This window comes from Tiliqua scincoides, chromosome 4, assembly GCF_035046505.1.
Source record: "Tiliqua scincoides isolate rTilSci1 chromosome 4, rTilSci1.hap2, whole genome shotgun sequence".
NCBI lineage: Eukaryota > Metazoa > Chordata > Lepidosauria > Squamata > Scincidae > Tiliqua > Tiliqua scincoides.
This window is the reverse complement of record NC_089824.1, coordinates 35,937,835-35,957,837: the sequence shown is the minus strand read 5'-3', so window position 1 is coordinate 35,957,837 and position 20,003 is coordinate 35,937,835. Positions and strand designations below refer to the sequence as shown.

General features: G+C 41.5%; 1 pseudogene; it reads left to right on the top strand.

The window, feature by feature from the left end:
• The first annotated feature begins 690 nt into the window (after positions 1-690).
• On the top strand, positions 691-807 carry LOC136650759 (5S ribosomal RNA; annotated as a pseudogene).
• Positions 808-20,003: the final 19,196 nt, after the last annotated feature.

Here is a 20,003-nt window from a genome sequence, read left to right as displayed (position 1 = left end):
AATTCTCATAATTCTCATAATTAACATAAGAACATAAGAACAGCCCCACTGGATCAGGCCATAGGCCCATCTAGTCCAGCTTCCTATATCTCACAGCAGCCCACCAAATGCCCCAGGGAGCACACCAGATAATAAGAGACTTAAACTTTACTTTTATTTTAAAGAGAGTTAAACTTTACTTTCCCTTAATTCTCCTTCTTCTTATGCTTAAAAAACAAAAGAACCCTCATATGTTCCAAGGTAGCAAAAGCCATCTTCAGCTCACAGTGGAAGCCTTTCTATATGTCTGGTTCGCCTAGAACCAGGCAAAAAACAGCAGACCTTGGATGCATTCTGGAAAGCCCTTCCTCCACTACCCTCCTCTCCCATCTGTCTCTTTAAAACCCATTGATTTCTGTATAAGTTTTCCATTTTTCTCATGGGAAATATCATTCTAAATTAGGCTAGTGTGTTAAGCATGTGCTTCAACTTTTCCCTTCAGAATAATGGAGTCTTAAAAATGTCTAACTTTGGCTACGTGGTGGCCATTGCCATTGTGCACAATATAGAGCCATTCCTGTAAAACTTCAATTATAGGTCACTTGTTTATGCTAATATCTAGATTAATTCAAATAGTATTCTATCTCATGGCAACTAATTAACAGACACGCCTAGCCTTCCATTTAGATTTAAAAAATACTATACCATCTGAGCAGCAACTGTTACCCTGCACATGCCTGATCTCGACTGATCTCAGAAGCTAAGCAGGGTCAGGCCTGGTTAGTACTTGGATGGGAGACCACCTGGGAATACCAGGTGCTGTAGGCTTATACCATAGTCTTTCGAGACTGAAGGTTGCCAACCAACCAACCAGCCATCTGAGACCTATGCACACATAGGAGACCTCTTACCACATAAAGCTTCATATCTGAAGTATGACATTTGCCTGCAAACTCTTTAGCTAACAGGGATATCCCTTATCGCCCTTGCACAATCAATATGGCACCCTGGAAACCATCACCACCCTATGCCAGGCTGCACAGCTTGTGACCCATTAAGTCATGAGCTACGAACGGTGATCTGCCAGGCCCTTCCCAATTCTCCTCTTTTTGTTGCCTTCCTAGGAGGTTTATTGAGATCTTTGTGAGGCACCAGACATGGTTGGCTGCTACGCTGCATTTGCCTTGTTGAATCACAAATTGCGTGGCTCTGACCTGAATGATCCTTTTTCTGCATCTGTGGAATAAAACTCAGAAATCTGAGTATTTCAGGTTCACCTACAGTATTTCTCTTTCAAAAAAAGTGATTTTGTTCACACAGGCTGCAATCCTAACCTCATTTTCCTGGGAGTAAGTCCCATTGAACACAATAGGATTGTGCCCACAGTGGCCAAGAAGTCTTCTTTATATGGGCCACTTCAGGACAAATACCTAAAAAATCATTGTGGTATTTACCTGAAGACACATAATTCCATCCATTTTGATGTGTGCAGGGAACATGCAACAGCACATGTGTACATGGTGCTGGATACCTACTAGGAAGCCACAACCCAGATCAGTAATGTGATTCCAGTACCAAGACTGATGGCAAGATCCACAGGCCAAGGAGAAGGCCACACTTTTGACTATCAAAGCAATTTGATTACCACTCCATTTTATCAGCCTAGCTTGGAGGAAGCTTGGCTTTCTCCAAAATTCCATGGTGGATACATCTTTTTCCCTCAGCAAATTTGACCTTGTGAGAAAAACATCTCCTAGGAGCTTCCTGACTTGGGAAAAATAAGTTATTAACAAAAGAAGGCTCCCCAACTCATGGCTTAACTCAATCAAGGAGGCATGCTAATTAATCAGTACACCTCCTGACTTAGCTATTGCACCCTCAGCCAGGAAAACCATCCAGTCGGCACCTTTGCTCTGTGGCTCTTGCAGTACATCACACCCGATCCAGCAGAAACGGACTGGTAGTTTTGGTGTCTGGCACAACCTCACCATATAGACCCACAAATTCCATTATCTTTCCTTGTCAGTCTCACGTGCTGTCAAATTGATGGCACATGCAGTGCCTCTCTCTCTCTCTCTCTCTCTCTCTCTCTCTCTCTCTCTCTCTCTCTCTCTCTGTGTGTGTGTGTGTGTGTGTGTGTGTGTGTGTGTGTTTATCAGGTGGAAAAAACTAGCTCCCTCATTGCAAAAGGGTGAGGCAATTTCACACACCTCTGAGGGGCTCACCCCTTGTCTGTAGCCCTTAATTCAGGCTACAGAAAACTGCCCTTCAAAGACAGCATTTTGCTGTGGCCTGAAGGAAATTTTCTCTCCCTTCTTTTCCTTCAAATCCCCCACCTTTTCTCCTTTCTCCTTCCTTCCTTGTACCCTAAAACCTCAGTTTCCTATCTTTTTCACCTTTGCCTCCCACTTCGTGCCTGCACCATTGTGAATTCCCTTCCCTTTCATGGATTTTCTTTCTCATTGTTATTAAGGATATTTTCTTATATATCTCTTCTCTGTTCGATAGCAACCATTTGAATTTAGGATCAAGTGAATGGTTAAGGAACACTAAATTGCTTGATTTTGACTCTCCTTCCCTATTGTCAAATTATCCACACAAAATTTATTTGTTTCACTTTTCACCCTCATCTCATCTTCAGTCCCTGCCAAACCATTGAGCTGTGCCATAGACCAGTACCCAGGGCCCCTCCTGTGTACATGCTACTCATGTTTACAAGCACATCAGACAAGAAACTATCTCATGAGCATTCTTACTGTTCAGTCCTATCCCCCACCATTGGTACTGATGCAGCCATGTTCCTGGAGTGTGTGCTGTGTTGGGGGGTAGTGAATGAGGGTGATTGGACAGCAAGGAAAAGGTAAGTAAAGTAAGTATTTTTACTTACCAGGCAGTAGGCTGCCTGATTGCCCATAGATCTTCTTGGACCTATGCCAGCCACTTGAAGAAGCAGCCCTGAAGTGTGCAACAGTGACCTGGTTAAGGGTCTGCAAAGGGCCTTGTGCTGCTGGAACACTAGTTCCAGCAGCGCAAAACCAGCCTTTGATAAACATCAATTGCCCTATATAGAGCTGAACGAGTGGTTCATCTAACTTAGTGTTGGGTGACATCAACTCTTCATAGTTTCAGATGGGTCTTTCTTACCTCTACCTGGAGATGCCAGGAACTGATATGGAACCTTCTCTGTATAAAGCGATTACACCTCTACTGAGCTTCAGCCATATCCTAAATAGAAGTATTGGTTCAAATAGAAATCAAATTTCAGCCAGAGGAAAATCATATACAGCTTGCAAGTGCTTTCTTTTTCCTTCTCCCTGCCTCCTTTCTTTCACATTCTGTGCTAGTCCACAATTATTCCTATCTACAGTACAGGAGGTGGTGTGAGAGACTGGGGAATCTCTGTTGCAGCTGCAAAACGCTTGGTGTTGACCAAGCTATTCAGTTATTTGTGCCTATGAAAGGAAGATTTAAATGAAATTATCAGATCTTGGTCCATATCTCCAGGGTTTGTAGACACCCAGTTCTTGTATTTGCTGAGCATTAATCCTCTGAACGCTTGCCAAGTAGGTCCAAGGTGTGTCAATCTTTTCACCTGGCTCTACGTAGGAGATTCCTCTGAATAAATATCCTGCCTCTAATTCCAGTGAATGTGTATTTGACTTCTTGCTTTATTCCTTATCCACCTTGTGGCTAAAGTATATAATTGTTTGCCTTTTAGTATGGTTTTGTATGAAAAGCTTCCCAGAATTCCTGTTTTTTGTTTGTTTGTTTGCCATATTTCTTTCCAGGAATGAAACCACTGCTAGATATAGGAAATGTGTGACTCACAGTGTCAAGAAAAAAGGAGTAGGTGCCTCATTCAGAATTGTTGGCAAAAATATCTTATCTGATGAACATCTTCAGAATTTAAATATTTCCATCATATTTTCAGTTTTTATAAAAATGCTTGTTCATCTTAATTAATGTCTGGATGAAGTCATACAGAGCATCAAATCTAAGAAAAATTATTTTTGTTTGTTCTGTTTCTTTCATAGGCAGCTATTTTAAAAATATTTCAAGATTACAGGATCAGACTGTTAAAAAGGCAACCAAATTCATTCCCTTCTTAATCAATGTCTCTTGAATGATGCTGAAAGAGACAAGGAGATCCTAATTGCAGCGTGGACCATGGGAGAAAAGAAATGAAATGAAAAGGTCACACAGATTGTACTCCCTCCACCAAGGGAGGGTCAAGGTGGTACTAGAAGCTTGTCATCACCATTTTTCAGACCTATTTGGAGAATAAAAAGACAGAGAAGAAAATTAGCAGGGTGAGACTGATTTGAGGTACAAATGAATGGTGTAAGGATTGTCGAGTCCCCATAAGTTGCACGAACTACTTCAAGAGCAGTGGGAATGATCCCTGCATTACCATATCAGAGTGCTGGAATTCTGAGAGAGTTACTCACAAGAAGGCACTTAAGCCATGTTAAGATGCAAATTTAATCAATGTTGCAGTGATCACATACTGATTGAGAACCGGAACACTGGGGAACACGAGAGCTGAAAGTATATCTAAGAGTAGGAGGTATAGATAACATGGGCTCTGGGATAGGGAAAAATGGAGATTGAGAGCCCAAGCCTGTGCATGTCTACTCAGAAGTAAGTTACATTATAGTCAATAGAGCTTACTGCCAGGTAGGTGCAGATAGGATTGCAACCTTTCAGCGCAACTTGGTCATGTCTTTCCAGAAGTAAGTAATGCTAAATTTAATAGGTATTGTTTCCAAATAAGTATGCAGAGAAATGCAGCCTTAGGTCATATTCACTTTATTTAAACCCCTAGAATATTAGGATACGTGAGGAACAGACTTCTGGATGAAACAGAACAACTGTTAAGATCTTCTGAGCAGACCCTTCTCTTATCTGAACATCTGGAATTTATCTGTCTGGGATACAAGAAAGGACCTTCTCTATGGTTGTACCCAGATACTGGAAATCTCTCCCTAGGGAGATTCGTCTTGCCTCTTCTCTAATGATTTTTTTGATGCTGTGTAAAAACTTGCTTATAATAATACTTAACATTTGTAGCACTTTCTAACATTTGTAAAGTATGTTTGCAGCACTTGGACTGTAAGGAGCGCCAGCGCTGTGCCAGCATCAGTTGGCACTGGGCCTCAGTACAGGAAGAGGACTCTGTATGGCTGCTGGCAGTAAGTGGCACCATCGGGTGGCAGTGCAGCTTCTGGGGGCATGGGGAGGGTGTGGGGAAGGCAGGGAAGAGTGGAACTGGGCAGGGGGAAAATTGGACCTGGGAGAGGGACAACAGCTTCTTCCACCATAGCCTTTGCTGCCTCCTGGCATGGGCAGCCCAACATGGGCCTCCTTGGGTCTACACCCTTTCAAAATTGGGCACAGATTCGAGGAGACCCACTGGCACTACAGCAGTATTACCCAGGGTAATGAGAGCAAATGCTCATTTACCCCAAGGAGACTCCCGGCACTAGCCCTGCACCAACAGGATATAGTGGTTGCCATCTTGGTGTCACTGTAGCTCTGGATGCCAGTGAGGATAGGTTGGGCTGTAAATCCCCCTGCCAATCATAATCTGTTAACATGGATGTAGATTCCACACTTCATTCACTGGAATGGGGGAAAGAGGGTGGATGAAGGGATGAGTGACAAAAAACTACAACGTGCAGATTTCCAGATACTTTATTTGAAGGCAAAGCTCAACTGTGAAACATTGTGGCCTGATGAGCTGTAGGAAAAATGAATGCAGTTCAAGTTGAAGGAAGGCTATCTTTTCCACCCCTTCACACAACAGAAGCTCCCCATCCTTCCTCAACATTTGTTCCTGACTATTGGGGACCCTTTAGTAGTAGAGAGGGAGTGGGGGGGGGGTGGAATCTGAGGTGACTGAGTAGTCATGTTTTTCTGAGCTCCTGGAAAGCTCTTGGAAAACACACTATTTCTTCCCAAAATCGCGGGTCTGATGAGATCCAAGGATCAGTGGTCAGGAGAGGCCTTGATCCCATGGATGATGTACAGTTTTGGAGAAGAAGGGTCCAGCCAGGAACTGTTTTTTCTCCAAGGGAACCCAGCCATCAATGTCTGGGATGGTGAGGATTCAATGTTGAAATTAAGCCGAAGGCTCCAAGCAGGGAAGGAAGTTGAAAGAAACAAGTGTTAAAAGGAGTGTTGTTCTGTTGTGTGTGTCTGGCATTAATTGAGTAATTGACTGCCTGATTAAGCTTTGCCTGAGAGAAGGAGAAGGAAGGGCAAGCTTTCCCCCTCCTGGGAGAAGGGGAAGGAGGGGGCGGCTTTCTCTGCTTATTTGTTTGTTGATGTGAGAAGAAGCTTTGGAGGAGATCTGCCGAGCTTGTTATGGAAATATAAGTGCATAACTCTAACTATATAAATCTAAAATTTGTTGGATTACAAATTAACCATCTTGGAATACAATTATTGTTGTGGAGTGTTCAGTTTCATTTTCCTGTGGAGACCTTGTGGAGTGCCTGTGGCTGGAGACCTGCATTTTTTTTTTAACAAAAGTGGTTGATTGTTTACATTCCTTTGATTATCTCCTGGAAAGGAATGTGGTTGACATAGAAACAAATACAAGTAACAGAAATAAGAACATTAGGGACATCTAGTGGACTAAAAAAGACACTACAAGGACAAGGACAGGACTTGACAAGTGAAGTAAGAAGAAAGAAGATATAAGAAGGAAGAAAAAGGATGACAGGAAAAGGAGTGAAAGTTAGGAGCTCTCCTGCCCTGGAGTCCAGCTTGGGAAAACTAACACAAGAGGAACCAAAAGGGAAAGAATGGAAGCAGACAATACAAGACAATATAAAGAAATTAGTGGCAATGGGACAGCAACGTATAAATCAATATCTGTGGGTTCAAGCTAGTTTGGATGCGTTAACAACTAGATGATCTTGGTGTACAACTTAAAGATGTTATATCCGAATCACATGAGAAAAAAATAAAGGATTATGGAAAAAGTACTGGAAATGGGAAAGCAACAAGCAAATCAATATTTACAAATCCAAATTAGCCTGGAAATCTTAATTCAACAGACAAATGAGTCTAATACGCAACACAGGAGAGGATCAACAAAAGAGCAAAGAAATGGAAGATAAATCCAAAACACTGGAGACAGGACAAAACAAACAACTAGAAGAGACAATGTTAATGGAGATAGCTTGGAAGATAAAGACTCAAAAGTCACCAGACCAGAAAGGAGAAGAAATATTTCGACTAATTGATGCAGATAGGATTGATCAAGTGAAGGAAGAAGAAATACTTCAACCAACTGACATAGATTGGAATGATCAAGTGAAGGAGATGACTCATCAAGATGTTGATTTAGCAAGAAGAGCTAAACCATGATCTGTTAAGAGGAATTCATGTGAAATTTATTAGAAAAAAAGATGAAAAGTTAAAGTCTAGAGAAGAGAAGAGATTTGGCAGACCAGTGGATATTTAGGTGGGAGACAAGGGAATAGATAAAAAGAAAGACAGTAATGTGTTAATTTTGTACATTAGAAATTAAAATTTATTAGATGTCATTGAGAAGCTATATAAGCTTTATAGGCGATATGTAATATGTATTAAAATTTTAGTTAGCTTGATATTAATAGATGTTAGAATTTTAGAGGATAATTTTAATAAATTTGAATTAATTTTAGGTGATATTGTTTTGGATGTTTACGTATATGTTTATGTATTTAGTTATGAGGATATATTAATTTTGGATGTTATAGATAGAGAAATGATATATGTAATTATTAGGATATTAAAAGTTGTTAGAATTTAGTATGTTAGATATTGGATTATGATATTAATTTTTGTGAGGATTTTATATGCTAGATACTGGAAAGACACGAAGATCCCAATGAAAGATGAATTAATAGAGAAAATAATGAATATGGTGGAAATGGACAGATTTTTAGAGCGCTTGGATCAACAGTGAAACCGTTATGGATTGAGTAATGAAAACTATTTTATGCTTGGTTGAAAATAAAGTTGTAGAAGTATAAGATAGGGTATTTAGATGAATGTATTATATATATGATATATTATATATGATATGATATGATATGATAGATAAATCATAGATGATAGTAAGAGGTTAACATAGAAGAGGAACTGGATTAGGAAATATGTAATGATTTATTAGTTATAGTGATGTATGATATCTTGCACCCTCTAATATTGTGTTTATGTATTGTATGTATTGTATTATGTGTTATGTTATCTATGTTTATTTTGTTTTTCGAAAAATGAATTTATTTATTTTTTTTTAAAAGTAGTACAGAGGGAGCTACAGGAGGAGAAAATCACACACCTGCATGAATGTCTTTCCATTCACATAAAAACCATTTTGGATCCAACTCTCCCAGAAGTTATTTTCTCCTTGTACAATTCAAGCATGAATGCTCTCCTAGAGGTTATTTTAAATAATGACAAGCACCTTCAGGGCTGCCCCCCCCCCCCCCACAAAAAGTTTACCCCTGCATCATCCATAATGTAGGAATGGGATACTGGATCACTAGTGCCATGTTGGTATTAGCACAAAGTCTGAATGACTGAAATGTGTTTTTATCATCTATGAAAGGTCGATGTTTCCATGTGCTATTTGGTTTTCTAATAGAAGATCACGAGAATGGAATGTGTTGGGATGTCGTTTTAGCAACCTTCTAAAGAGTCTTTCGTAAGAATGTTATTTAATGAGGATTTCTTCAGTGAAAAACAAGCATATAACTCTCAAGAGGCCCAAAAATGTTTTTGAAAGGAAGAAGTTCTTACGTTCAGAAAAGGAAAGCCTCTCGATGTAGAAATCCCTAACAGGAAAACTCCCCAAAAGCAGAATTATAAGGAAAGAGTCTCTTTAGTCACTAATGCAGTGGGAAAAGAAGGTATAAGCCAACTCCCAAGAGATATTACTGTTACTAGATGCAGTCCAGAAATCTTTATGTGTCACTGAAGGATGAGTGCACACTGAGAATCTTCATAAGAAAAAAACAGAGAGTGGGTTAAGTTGGGTGCACTTATGCAGCACGGGTGCCAGGTTGCTAAAGGCCCTGGGACAAAATCCTGCACTACCCCCCCAACTGACTAGTGGCAGGTAATGAAACATAAGAACATAAGAACAGCCTCACTGGATCAGGCCATAGGTCCATCTAGTCCCGCTTCCTGTATCTCACAGCGGCCCACCAAATGCCCCAGGGAGCACACAAGATAACAAGAAACCTGCATCCTGGTGCCCTCCCTTGCATTTGACATAGTCCATTTCTAAAATCAGGAGGTGGCACATACACTTCATGGCTTGAAACCTGTAATGGATTTTTCCTCCAGAAACATGTCCAATTCCCTTTTAAAGGCATCCAGGCCAGATGCCGTCACCACATCCTGTGGCAAGGAGTTCCGCAGTTGGAGCACTTCCTAGAGGCCCAACAATTTGTCACTTTTTATCCCTTTATTAATGAAAAATACATCTAAACACAATCAACTTCTTTTCTACAAGGAAGTAAAAATAAAGACTGGGAAAGAAAGAAAGAAAGAAAGAAAGAAAGAAAGAAAGAAAGAAAGAAAGAAAGAAAGAAAGAAAGAAAGAAAATACATAACATTTAATAGTAGTATATAAAAATATAAAACAAATTGTAGCAATTTACTATATAAACAATAAAAATATACCACGTATATGTATAAGTGACAGGTCACAGTTCTCTATGTATCCAGTACACATTGTTCCTTAGACAGCACAGATTGAAAAGGATCCAACACAACAGAACAAGTCACTGCCAAGGAAACATCTGCCTCAACTGTGGCATCAAAATTGAAGTGGCACTGATCGACTTTCTCCATGAAGTGTCTTGCAAATTGGTCATAGTGGGGTACAAAGTGATCTCCTTCCCACCTCCTGCACCAAGATGTAAGACTCTTCTAGACACATAGAAAAGATCCACTGGATGACTCTGAGTGACACTGCATGGGCATGCTGCTGGCAGAGAATGAAGACTTCTTTGGGTCTATCACTGCTATGGAGTAGGCTCTAAAATGAGCTCTGGCTTAGTTAGATGTGTCATGAAATTTGGCATACATGCTCCATCAGTTTAAATCTCTGAAGATTCTCTAGACTGTGCCTCCAATACTCAGGAATGGTAAATAATGGACCCAAAACTAACAAGTGCATGCCAGCTCATGCGTTCCAGGGCAGGGAGAGGGCAGGCATTCTGGGGGATGCAGCAGAGCAGGAGGGAGGTGGAACCAATGGAGCTTCACTCCACTGGATCCTAAGAACATAAGAACAGCCCCACTGGATCAGGCCAGAGGCCCATCTGGTCTAGCTTCCTGTATCTCACAGTGGCCCACCAAATGCCCCAGGGAGAACACCAGATAACAAGAGACCTCATCTTGGTGCCCTCCCTTGCATCTGGCATTCTGACATAGCCCACCTCCAAAATCAGGAGGTTGCACATACACATCATGGCTTGTACCCCGTAATGGATTTTTCCTCCAGAAACTTGTCCAATCCCCTTTTAAAGGTGTCGAGGCCAGTCGCCATCACCACATCCTGTGGCAAGGAGTTCCACAGACCAACCACATGCTGGGTAAAGAAATATTTTCTTTTGTCTGTTCTAACTCTCCCAACACTCAATTTTAGTGGATGTCCCCTGGTTCTGGTGTTATGTGAGAATGTAAAGAGCATTTCCCTATCCACTCTGACCATCCCCTGCATAATTTTGTATGTCTCAATCATGTCCCCCCTCAGGCGTCTCTTTTCTAGGCTGAAGAGGCCCAAACGCCATAACCTTTCCTCATAAGGAAGGTGCCCCAGCCCTGCAATCATCTTAGTCGCTCTCTTTTGCACCTTTTCCATTTCCACTGTGTCTTTTTTGAGATGCAGTGACCAGAACTGGACACAATACTCCAAGTGTGGACTTACCATCGATTTGTACAACGGCATTATAATATTAGCTGTTTTGTTCTCAATACCTTTCCTAATGATCCCAAGCATAGAACTGGCCTTCTTCACTGCCGCCGCACATTGGGTTGACACTTTCATCGACCTGTCCACCACCACCCCAAGATCTCTCTCCTGATCTGTCACAGACAGACAGACAGACAGACAGACAGACAACCTGAGCTTCTGTGTTGGGCTGTCCACCAGACACAGGCTCTAAATTCTACGCCAACCCTCGGGTCATCATAGAATCGAGCCCCATTGCGGGGCTACCCACTTTACCTGAGAGAAGAGGATGAAAGTCCCCTTTTCTCAAGGGACACACTGAATGCAGTGGCAGTGATTTTCGATGCCACTGCAGTCCTGCATGCTGGGCAGGTCATGCTTTTTCAAAATTTCAAAAAAATTAATTTTTTTTCAAAATTAAATTTAATCTATTCTCAGTAGTTCTAAAAAAGTAAAAGTAAAAATAAACATTTCTGAGTGCTGTTTTCCCTTGGCTGCCTGCCTCCCCCTCCTCTGAGTTCTCTGTCTTTGTGAAATATTCTGGCAACTGATCAGGACTATGTTGGAAACCCTCTAGTTTAAGAAATTTGTGAATAATCACAGTCTCTGGCACACCCTGTGTGGAAACATACTTTTCAAGAGCTCATCCGCAGATCTCAAATTCAGCAGGAAATTAACCACCAAATTCTCCTCATTATAGTATCAGAGCAATTAATAATTCCAATTCGGATGCCCACTTCTTTGTTTGCTATATAATATTCAGGCTAACGGTGAAAGGAAAGATGTTCCATCTGAATATTCAGACTGTGAACAGATGTCCCAGCTTTACAGCAACTTTGTTTTTCTTACAGCATGTGGCATTTAATGGTTGACTCTATTGTATAATCAGTAACTCGGGCAGATACAAGAGCAGATATTTTTTGGCTTGTTCCGTTTCACTGTCTTGATTTCAGGGCAAGATTGTGATGTGTGACTCCCATTTACCCTTGAGCTCGGCATTAAGATAATTGCATAATAAACTACAATCAATGAGGACCTTTAAATATTGCCACTTTATTTTCAGATGTTATTGTTTTTAAACACAAATCCTGACATCCAATTTTGGCTAACACATATAAAGTGGCATTCCAAGTGGAGAGCCCATTTGTCTGGAGGCCTGAAAAACCTAAAAGCTGGTTTATCTTAGTTATTAGATGTCTTATATGGGAAATATTTATGTTTTCTATAAACAGGAGGAGGCGGACATTCCGGAGGTCCTGTTTTTAATTTCATAAAATAAGTAAACAATTTCTCATTAGCTCATATTTCAACATTTCAATACTTTTTTTATTTATTTTTCATGCAACTATTTTCTCATCTGCTTGTTGAGGCTCGCTGACAGAAAATATGCTACACGGGTGAGCCAAACCACAGTAAATGATTCGGTCTAACCCGGAGAGGCTCTGCCATTTCTTTTTATAATTTATAATAAGATGTGACATGTCAATTTAAACAAAATACACAATATTTGCTGACGGCAGTGAAAACTTTATATTGAAATAATGTGTTGCTGTTAAGAACAGATAATTGAGCATACCAAACTGGTAGGCTCTCCCTGGCAAAGCAAATGCAATAACGCTAATCTCTACTTAGGAAAAAAGGGAGCAATATTGCAGATAATGTTTTGTATCGAAAAGAATTCGATACACTTTCCAATTCTAACCACTTGGAAACAATTATTTCTATTTGTTCTTTGAACCTTAAGGCGAAGGATGACACATACGAATTAAGGTGAACTTTTCATTTGCAAAAGAATGGTGAAAAAATTTTAGTTGGTGCTGTGATTATTATTGCTGGGAACCAATGCTATATTTTTATCTCCTTTAATCACCGTGTTTCTTGGGTTAACCATTTTTCCCCGGCAGACAACTACCTTCCTTCATTTTTTTGTCATACAAATAGACCTTAAAGGATAAAACAAGTCATAAGGCTTTTATATTGTCAGTGTTCTTGACATTTTGTTTTGATGTTGTTGAGATTTACATGTTCATCTTCAAACCCACCTGCACTGGGAAAACCCCCATTGATTTGAGGATTAAAGCCTTAAAATGTCTCAAACTCTAGAGCAAGGGAGGCCAAAGCATTCACCCCTACAAACCAAACACCCAAACCTTCATGTACTTCAGATCTTTAGGAAGACATCACTTTACATATACAGACTCTGATCCACCAGAGCACATGTGGAGCAGCTGATGTGCAGCTCTTGAAGTTGAGCTCCTGCCAATCAGCTGTTTGACAGAGAAAGAGAAGTGAGGAGGGGTCTGGATTTCAGTCCCCACAACTCCTCCTGACCAGTTAATAGCCAGGATTCTAGTTTTGTTTTTTTTGTTTTTTTTTTTTGTTTAAAGAAAGGGAGCAATGCATGGAGCATGCACCAGTCTGGCTGTTGGATCAGACAATGGAATTGTGCAGTGCATACAGGATACATTGTCTTTCTCCAGTTAGATGGAATAAGCATGAGAAAGCAGTATCCCATAAGCATTGCACCCATGTGCGCAATTCCACTTTCTGAGCCAACAGCCAGACCTGTGCATGCTCTAGCTGTTTAAAATGAGGAAACTGTAAATTAGTCTCCCTCCCAACTCAGCCTCACCTTTACCCAATATCAGGGGTGTCCAAAGTTTTTGGCAGGAGTGCCGCCACATCATTTCTCTGACACTGTATCAGGGGCAGGGGGAAAAATAATTAATTTACATTTAAAATTTGAATAAATTTACATATGTATACATAAATGAATATATTAAAGATGAACTTATATGAATGAATAAAGGTCTTGCAATAGCTCAAGGCCTATAAAAGGCCTTGCACAAAGCAAGCCTGGCCTTTCCTTTGCTGCTGCTACTGCATCACAGATGTGGAACAGCAAGCAGTGGAGGGAGCTCTCATCCCACAGCTTACACAAGAAGTTGAACAGTTGCCCTCACACTGAGAGCAGTTGTGTTGGGCCAGTGCAGGACCAGAGGCTCATTGGAGACTGGGGGCTCCCTGAGGGCCGCACTGGGAGTCCTGAAGGGCCACAAGTGGCCCCAGGACCGGGGTTTGGGCACCCCTGCCCAATATCAAGAAAAGCACAGATTGCTTATGGCAATCTGCCATAAGCACAGATTGCTTAGCATAACAATTAACACTCATGGTAAATATTTTACTTTACATAATCTTAACACTCAACCCGGAACACTCCACACTTTATGCAAGAGCTTCTCAATGATCTTCAGTGGCCTATGGAAGCATTGGTTTGTATCTAAAAAAAGTTAGTCACAACTAATTTGCATCACTGATTTCATTGGTGATTGGCTCATGATCTGTTTTCTCCATCATTGTCATCAACACTGGCATCCTTCAGTCTCGGAAGACTATGGTATCGCGCTCTGAAAAGTGGTTCTGGGACAGGGTCTGGTGTGGCTGAAAAGGCCAATTCGGGAGTGATAATCCCTTCCATTCTGGGAGCAAATGTAGTCTGTCCCTGGTCTGTCTCCCTGGCTGTGGGCCTTCCTTCTTTGCCTCTTTGCCTCAGTGTGTTGGGCAAGTGTCTCTTCAAACTGGGAGAGGCCATGCTGCACAGCCTGCCTCCAAGCGGGCCGCTCAGAGGCCAGGGTTTCCCACCTGCTGAGGTCCACTCCTAAGGCCTTCAGATCCCTCTTGCAGATATCCTTGTATCGCAGCTGTGGTCTACCTGTAGGGCACTTTCCCTGCACGAGTTCTCCATGGAGGAGATCCTTTGGGATCTGGCCATCGCCCATTTTCACGACATGACCGAGCCAACGCAGGCATCTCTAAGTCATGAGTCAGAATACTCATGAGTATTTCATGAGTCAGAATACTGCTTACCATAGTTTTATAATACTTTCTCTCACCATTGTCACAGCCCTCCTACTTATTAAATTGTTGTCAGTGGTGTCGCTAGGGGGTGTGGGGGTGTGTGCTGTGCAGGGTAACAAGCACAGAAGGGTGACTTGCCAAAAATTTTAAAATCTTTGTATTTCCAAATAGTACCATAATGTTATATATCAATCAATGTGTAAGTTCATGCGGAATACAGTGAAACAAACTGCGTTGAAATATCTCTATTCTATCAAAAGTTATAGCCAAAAAACCAGCGGAGTGGGGTAATGGTACATCACCATGCCCACTGCCCAGGGCATTGCCAGGCTCACTGCATGGGAGGAGGTCTATCATAGGAGTGCTGCACTGACTTCCCACACTGGGTGAATGCAGGCACTAGTAACACTGTTGGCGGTTGCACCAGAAACATTTCCCATCAGGTATATTACATAGACAGATACATTAGATGTGGCCATCCATCTGACACTACACTGCACCCCAACTCCCCTTGATCACCTGGAGCTGAGATGTTACCACATTCCAACTACACGTTTTCAAAGTTTTCTCCTCAATCTTATAGGTTAGATACCTCCTTGTTTCAAAGTTGAAAGCAGAAATACTGAAAGTTCTTAATTTTGTGGCAAGTTCCATGTTCCACAAGGAATTTTAGGGGAAAGGGGGAGACGGACAAGAATAGTTGATATTGTACAAATAGAAGGCAACGGATCTGATTAATGAAAGTTGAAATTAATAGAAGTGATGTAAGAGCAAAGAGTAGTACAAGGTCATTCAAAACAGTGTGTTATACGAGCACTGACATTTTTACAATGGATCTTAAACACAGTGAACTGATTCTAAAGTACAGGAGCCTGAACAGAAGAGAGGATAAAATTTTTTAAAAGGGTAGAATATAAGACAATGGGCAAAATGGCTGTCTCAAAAAATTATGTCTTTTCAAAAGCTCAAGCCTCTGAGAGTTCCACAGAAACTCCTTTGTCAAATGGATTTTTGTTCTTCACTCAGTGGTTTCATTTCAGTTTCTCTCCTATGTCCCAAATGTCACTAAATAATCTCTTAGAATTAGATTTAAGGGTGCTGCAGATTTTAGCGAAAATAACTTTGGCTGTCATTCTTCTCCCAACCTACTATCATGGTCTTCAGAATCATTTTTAATTTTACAAATTGTTTTTGAACATTGGTCCTAGCAATTTTTCCCTATAACCCTGTCTCTTTCCAACCCCTCCTCAAACCCCAATTATTTCTATGAAGGCTTTGGTGTTTAAAAAAAAATTAATGAAAAAAATATCTTCTACAAAAATATTTTTTTCTGAATATTTTCCAGTTCTTTCCCCAGTCTGTGCATCTTTCTATTGAAGCCATTAACTACCTATGCTTTTGTAATGGTTCTGATCCCTCTACCTCCTCCCACAGAGGAAGATCTACGTTATAGGAATTGGGGAAGAACATTCATAACTGAAAAGAAGGAAAAGAAGACTGCGGAAGACATGTTCTTGCTGCTATGGGAATAGGAGGGTTTATTTTAACCTTTGTCGGGGCATAACAAAACATGCACCATTGCAGGAGGAGCCATTGCTACCTGCAGCCAACCATCCAGCCTACACCCCGGCCTTTAGAACCCCAACCTTGAGCAGCTGCCACTCAGTCAAAGGTTCCCTGAGACCACAGACAGAGGCCAGGAGGACATCCCACCTTACAATCCAGCTCAGAGACTGCGGCACAGTTCCTGCTGAGAGACAATGTAGAGAATCTCCTGTGACATAACAGAAGTCCCTGATGAATGTAAAATTGTTAACACGATTAAACCACATCTACAAATGTCTCCTCACCTTCTTCACCACCGGGGTAAGTCTGCAGTTGCTCGTCCCCTTCTGGCAGGAGTTCCACCCCTTCGGCCTGCCCAAGGAATGGACATCACAGGCCACCTTTCCCAGCCATTCAAACCTGTTGGTTTTAGATGGTGGCTCTTGTCATCTGTGAGGTCAGCTCCTGGACAAGCAGCATATCTGTGACCCCCAGTCTCTGTGTCTTTCTACTCCACAGTACTGTCAGTTTTCTTTTTACACAGATTTGCTATCCACAGATTTGCGTATCCGCGAGTGGCTAAATTGCCACCTACCTTTCTCTTTTTGCTACTCTGTTCTCATTATCCGTGGGTACTGTGCCAGTGCACTCGAGGGTGGGGGAGGCTTGGTGCAGCTATGAGCAGAAAGGCAGGGGCTAGAGAGGCTGTAGGAGGAAGTGAAGAGATAGCGGCGTCCTCACGAACAGAAGGCAGAGTCAGCACTATGCAGGGGCATCGGTACTGGGAAGTGGAGGATTGTTGGACACGTTTCTGGCTGCTTCCAGACTTGCCACACCATCCACGTTCTTCAAGTTAAGATTCAGGTTCATAAGGTTCATAGAGTGTTTGGTGAACAGGGAGGCCTTGAACCTAATCCCATTTTCCCCGTAGGCTCAATAATTCAGTACCTGCTAATTCGGTATCCACTAGGTTTTCCAGGAACCTCACCCTAGCAGATAATGAGAACTGACTGTATGTCATTTCCTTCACTCTTCATTGTAGAGCTTCCCCTGCTGAGGAGAGTGAAGCTTTACACTAACGTATTTTCACAGGATTGTTCCGAATAAAATTAAGCCATATTGCTCATCTGTTTTGAGCTCAAGGGACAAGGTGGGAAAGAAATGAAATATGCAAAGTACAATAATTGGTGTAATGAGGTGAAGAAGAAAACATCATTTGTTGCTTGACAGAAGAATCTGGAGATGAATTGATACTTGCCAGATACAGAGAATTTGCCTTGGGTTTTTGAATGAGTACAGTTTTAAGTGTCTTTTTTGAATACCCAGCTCGATGGAGTTGGTAAAATACCAGCAGCTACCCCCTCTAGATCTAGTAATGAGACTGCAACCTTTCCTTTGGGATATAAACTTCGCCACAGTCATCCCTTTGTCACTTCAAGATTGGATTACTGCTGTGTGCACTAATAGAGGCTTCACTTTAACCTTCAACTAGCATGAAGTGCTTTCCAAATGATTTTTGAGAATTAGAAGTTGAAAGTGCCATGTCTGAGATCATTATAGTGAGGACTGCAGCAAGTTTGGAAATGCCCTCTTTCTCTTTGATAACCTCCTAAAATTGACACAACTTGAGCTGCTGAAACTAACAGCCCTCAGATATGAGCAAGAGGAATCAGGTAAGGTGACATGCTCAATTACGGTGAGTTGATACACATGGGTTCATCACTTGATGCCTGCAAAATCAAGTGATGCATTGCATGGGTGAGGGACTATTAATGATCAAATATCACAGGTGGCGCATTTATATTTGTGCCACCTGGCATATCTTCAGATATAGTATTTTTTAAATGGAGCCAGCTGATAGCCCAATCTTACTTAACTTCCCATGTGCCAATGCATCTATGCCAACAGGGCACATGCTGAGTCCTGCAGGAGACATTTTGAGCCATGAAGGCCTCCTCAAAGTAAAGGAATGTTTGCTGCCCACTGAATCTACTCAGATGTGCACCAACCATGTAATTGGCGCAGAACCAAGTGGACCCAGGAAGGCAGATCAAGGTTGAAGAGAGGGTTCAGATATCGGTGGCACCACTGCTGCTGATACTGTCCTCTTCCTGGTCTTGATCCACACTAGTCCTCACCCTGTAAAGGACCTTATGTTGCAGAAATGCTAGTCCCACTAGCAAGACCACAGCTGTGATACAGGACATCTGCAAGAGGGATCTGAAGGCCTTAGGGATCTGAAGGTCCACTCAACAGGTGGGAAACCCTGGCCTCTGAGCGGCCCGCTTGGAGGCAGGCTGTGCAGCATGGCCTTTCCCAGTTTGAAGAGACACTTGGCCAACAGTCTGAGGCAAAGAGGCAAAGGAGGAAGGCCCATAGCCAGGGAGACAGACCAGGGACAGACTGCACTTGCTCCCAGTGTGGAAGGGATTGTCACTCCCGAATTGGCCTTTTCAGCCACACTAGATGCTGTTCCAGAACCACCTTTCAGAGCATGATACCATAGTCTTTTGAGACTGAAGGTTGCCAACATGTTGTTGGGATTGGGCCACTAATTTGCAGCCCTATACAAACTTACGAATTAGCCTCATTGGGTGTAGTCGGAATGACTTCTGAATAAGCACGTACAGGATTGAACGTCTACACCCGATTCGCAAAGGCGGCACTGATTCCATGGCCACAGACAACATAAACCAAGAGGATGCCATTTTGTGTGGTAAATCATTCATGTGAAGTAACACGTGTTTCAGGTTGATTTTTACCATGCCTGCAACCCCCAAAATGGGTTAATTGGCTTAAATGATACAGGCTCCATTTCACAAAGAAGCCTTATCACATGGAGTAGTATCTGCACAATTTGTATCTTTGACAGTAATTACACGAGTGCCCTATGTGTAAAGTGGGGCTTAACTGTGAGTAATCCATTGATAAGTCATCATAATGAAATACTCTTAGCAGGTATTGAATATGGAACTGTAAACATCTGTATCACCAACATAGGGTTGCTTCACATCCAATGGACAACTTCAGCTCCAGCTTAGCATGAGCAGTGAACATGAGTCTTCAAAAAGTAAGTCGCACATGACAACATCTTTAGATTTAATTAATTGTTACAAGATTACAAAAGTCAAGGCCCTTAATGAAAGAGCATCTAATGTCTACATATGAACCAAGAAATAGGCTGAAGTAAAAAGGATATAATACTTTGAATTGGAATGAACACTACTAAAAATAAAATGAATTGTTATTGTTCAATAAAAACCTCGTACTTAATGTGAGTCTATGACGGCTACAAACATTTTTCAGGTTATCCTGAAGAAGGGATTTCTTCAAACTGAAAACTTCCAAAATTCCCATTAGAGTTCCAAAATATATTTCAAAAAATGTAAAAAATGAGCCGAAGTCCCTATTTCAAGATAACATTGGTTAATTTCATAGCTGAGTTAAAACCTAGAGAAATGTTTGAGTATTTTGTTATGCCATCATTACTTGTGGAAATAATCCCTTACAGCTTTGGCAATTCACGATAACACACAATATACACCCATCAAGATATCTCATGACAGGAATGAAATTTACTTGTGTCATCCTCATGTCTAACCAACTTATGGTCACAGGGTTTGTTTTTTTCCCCCCTTGTAGCATGCTGTTTCATATATGA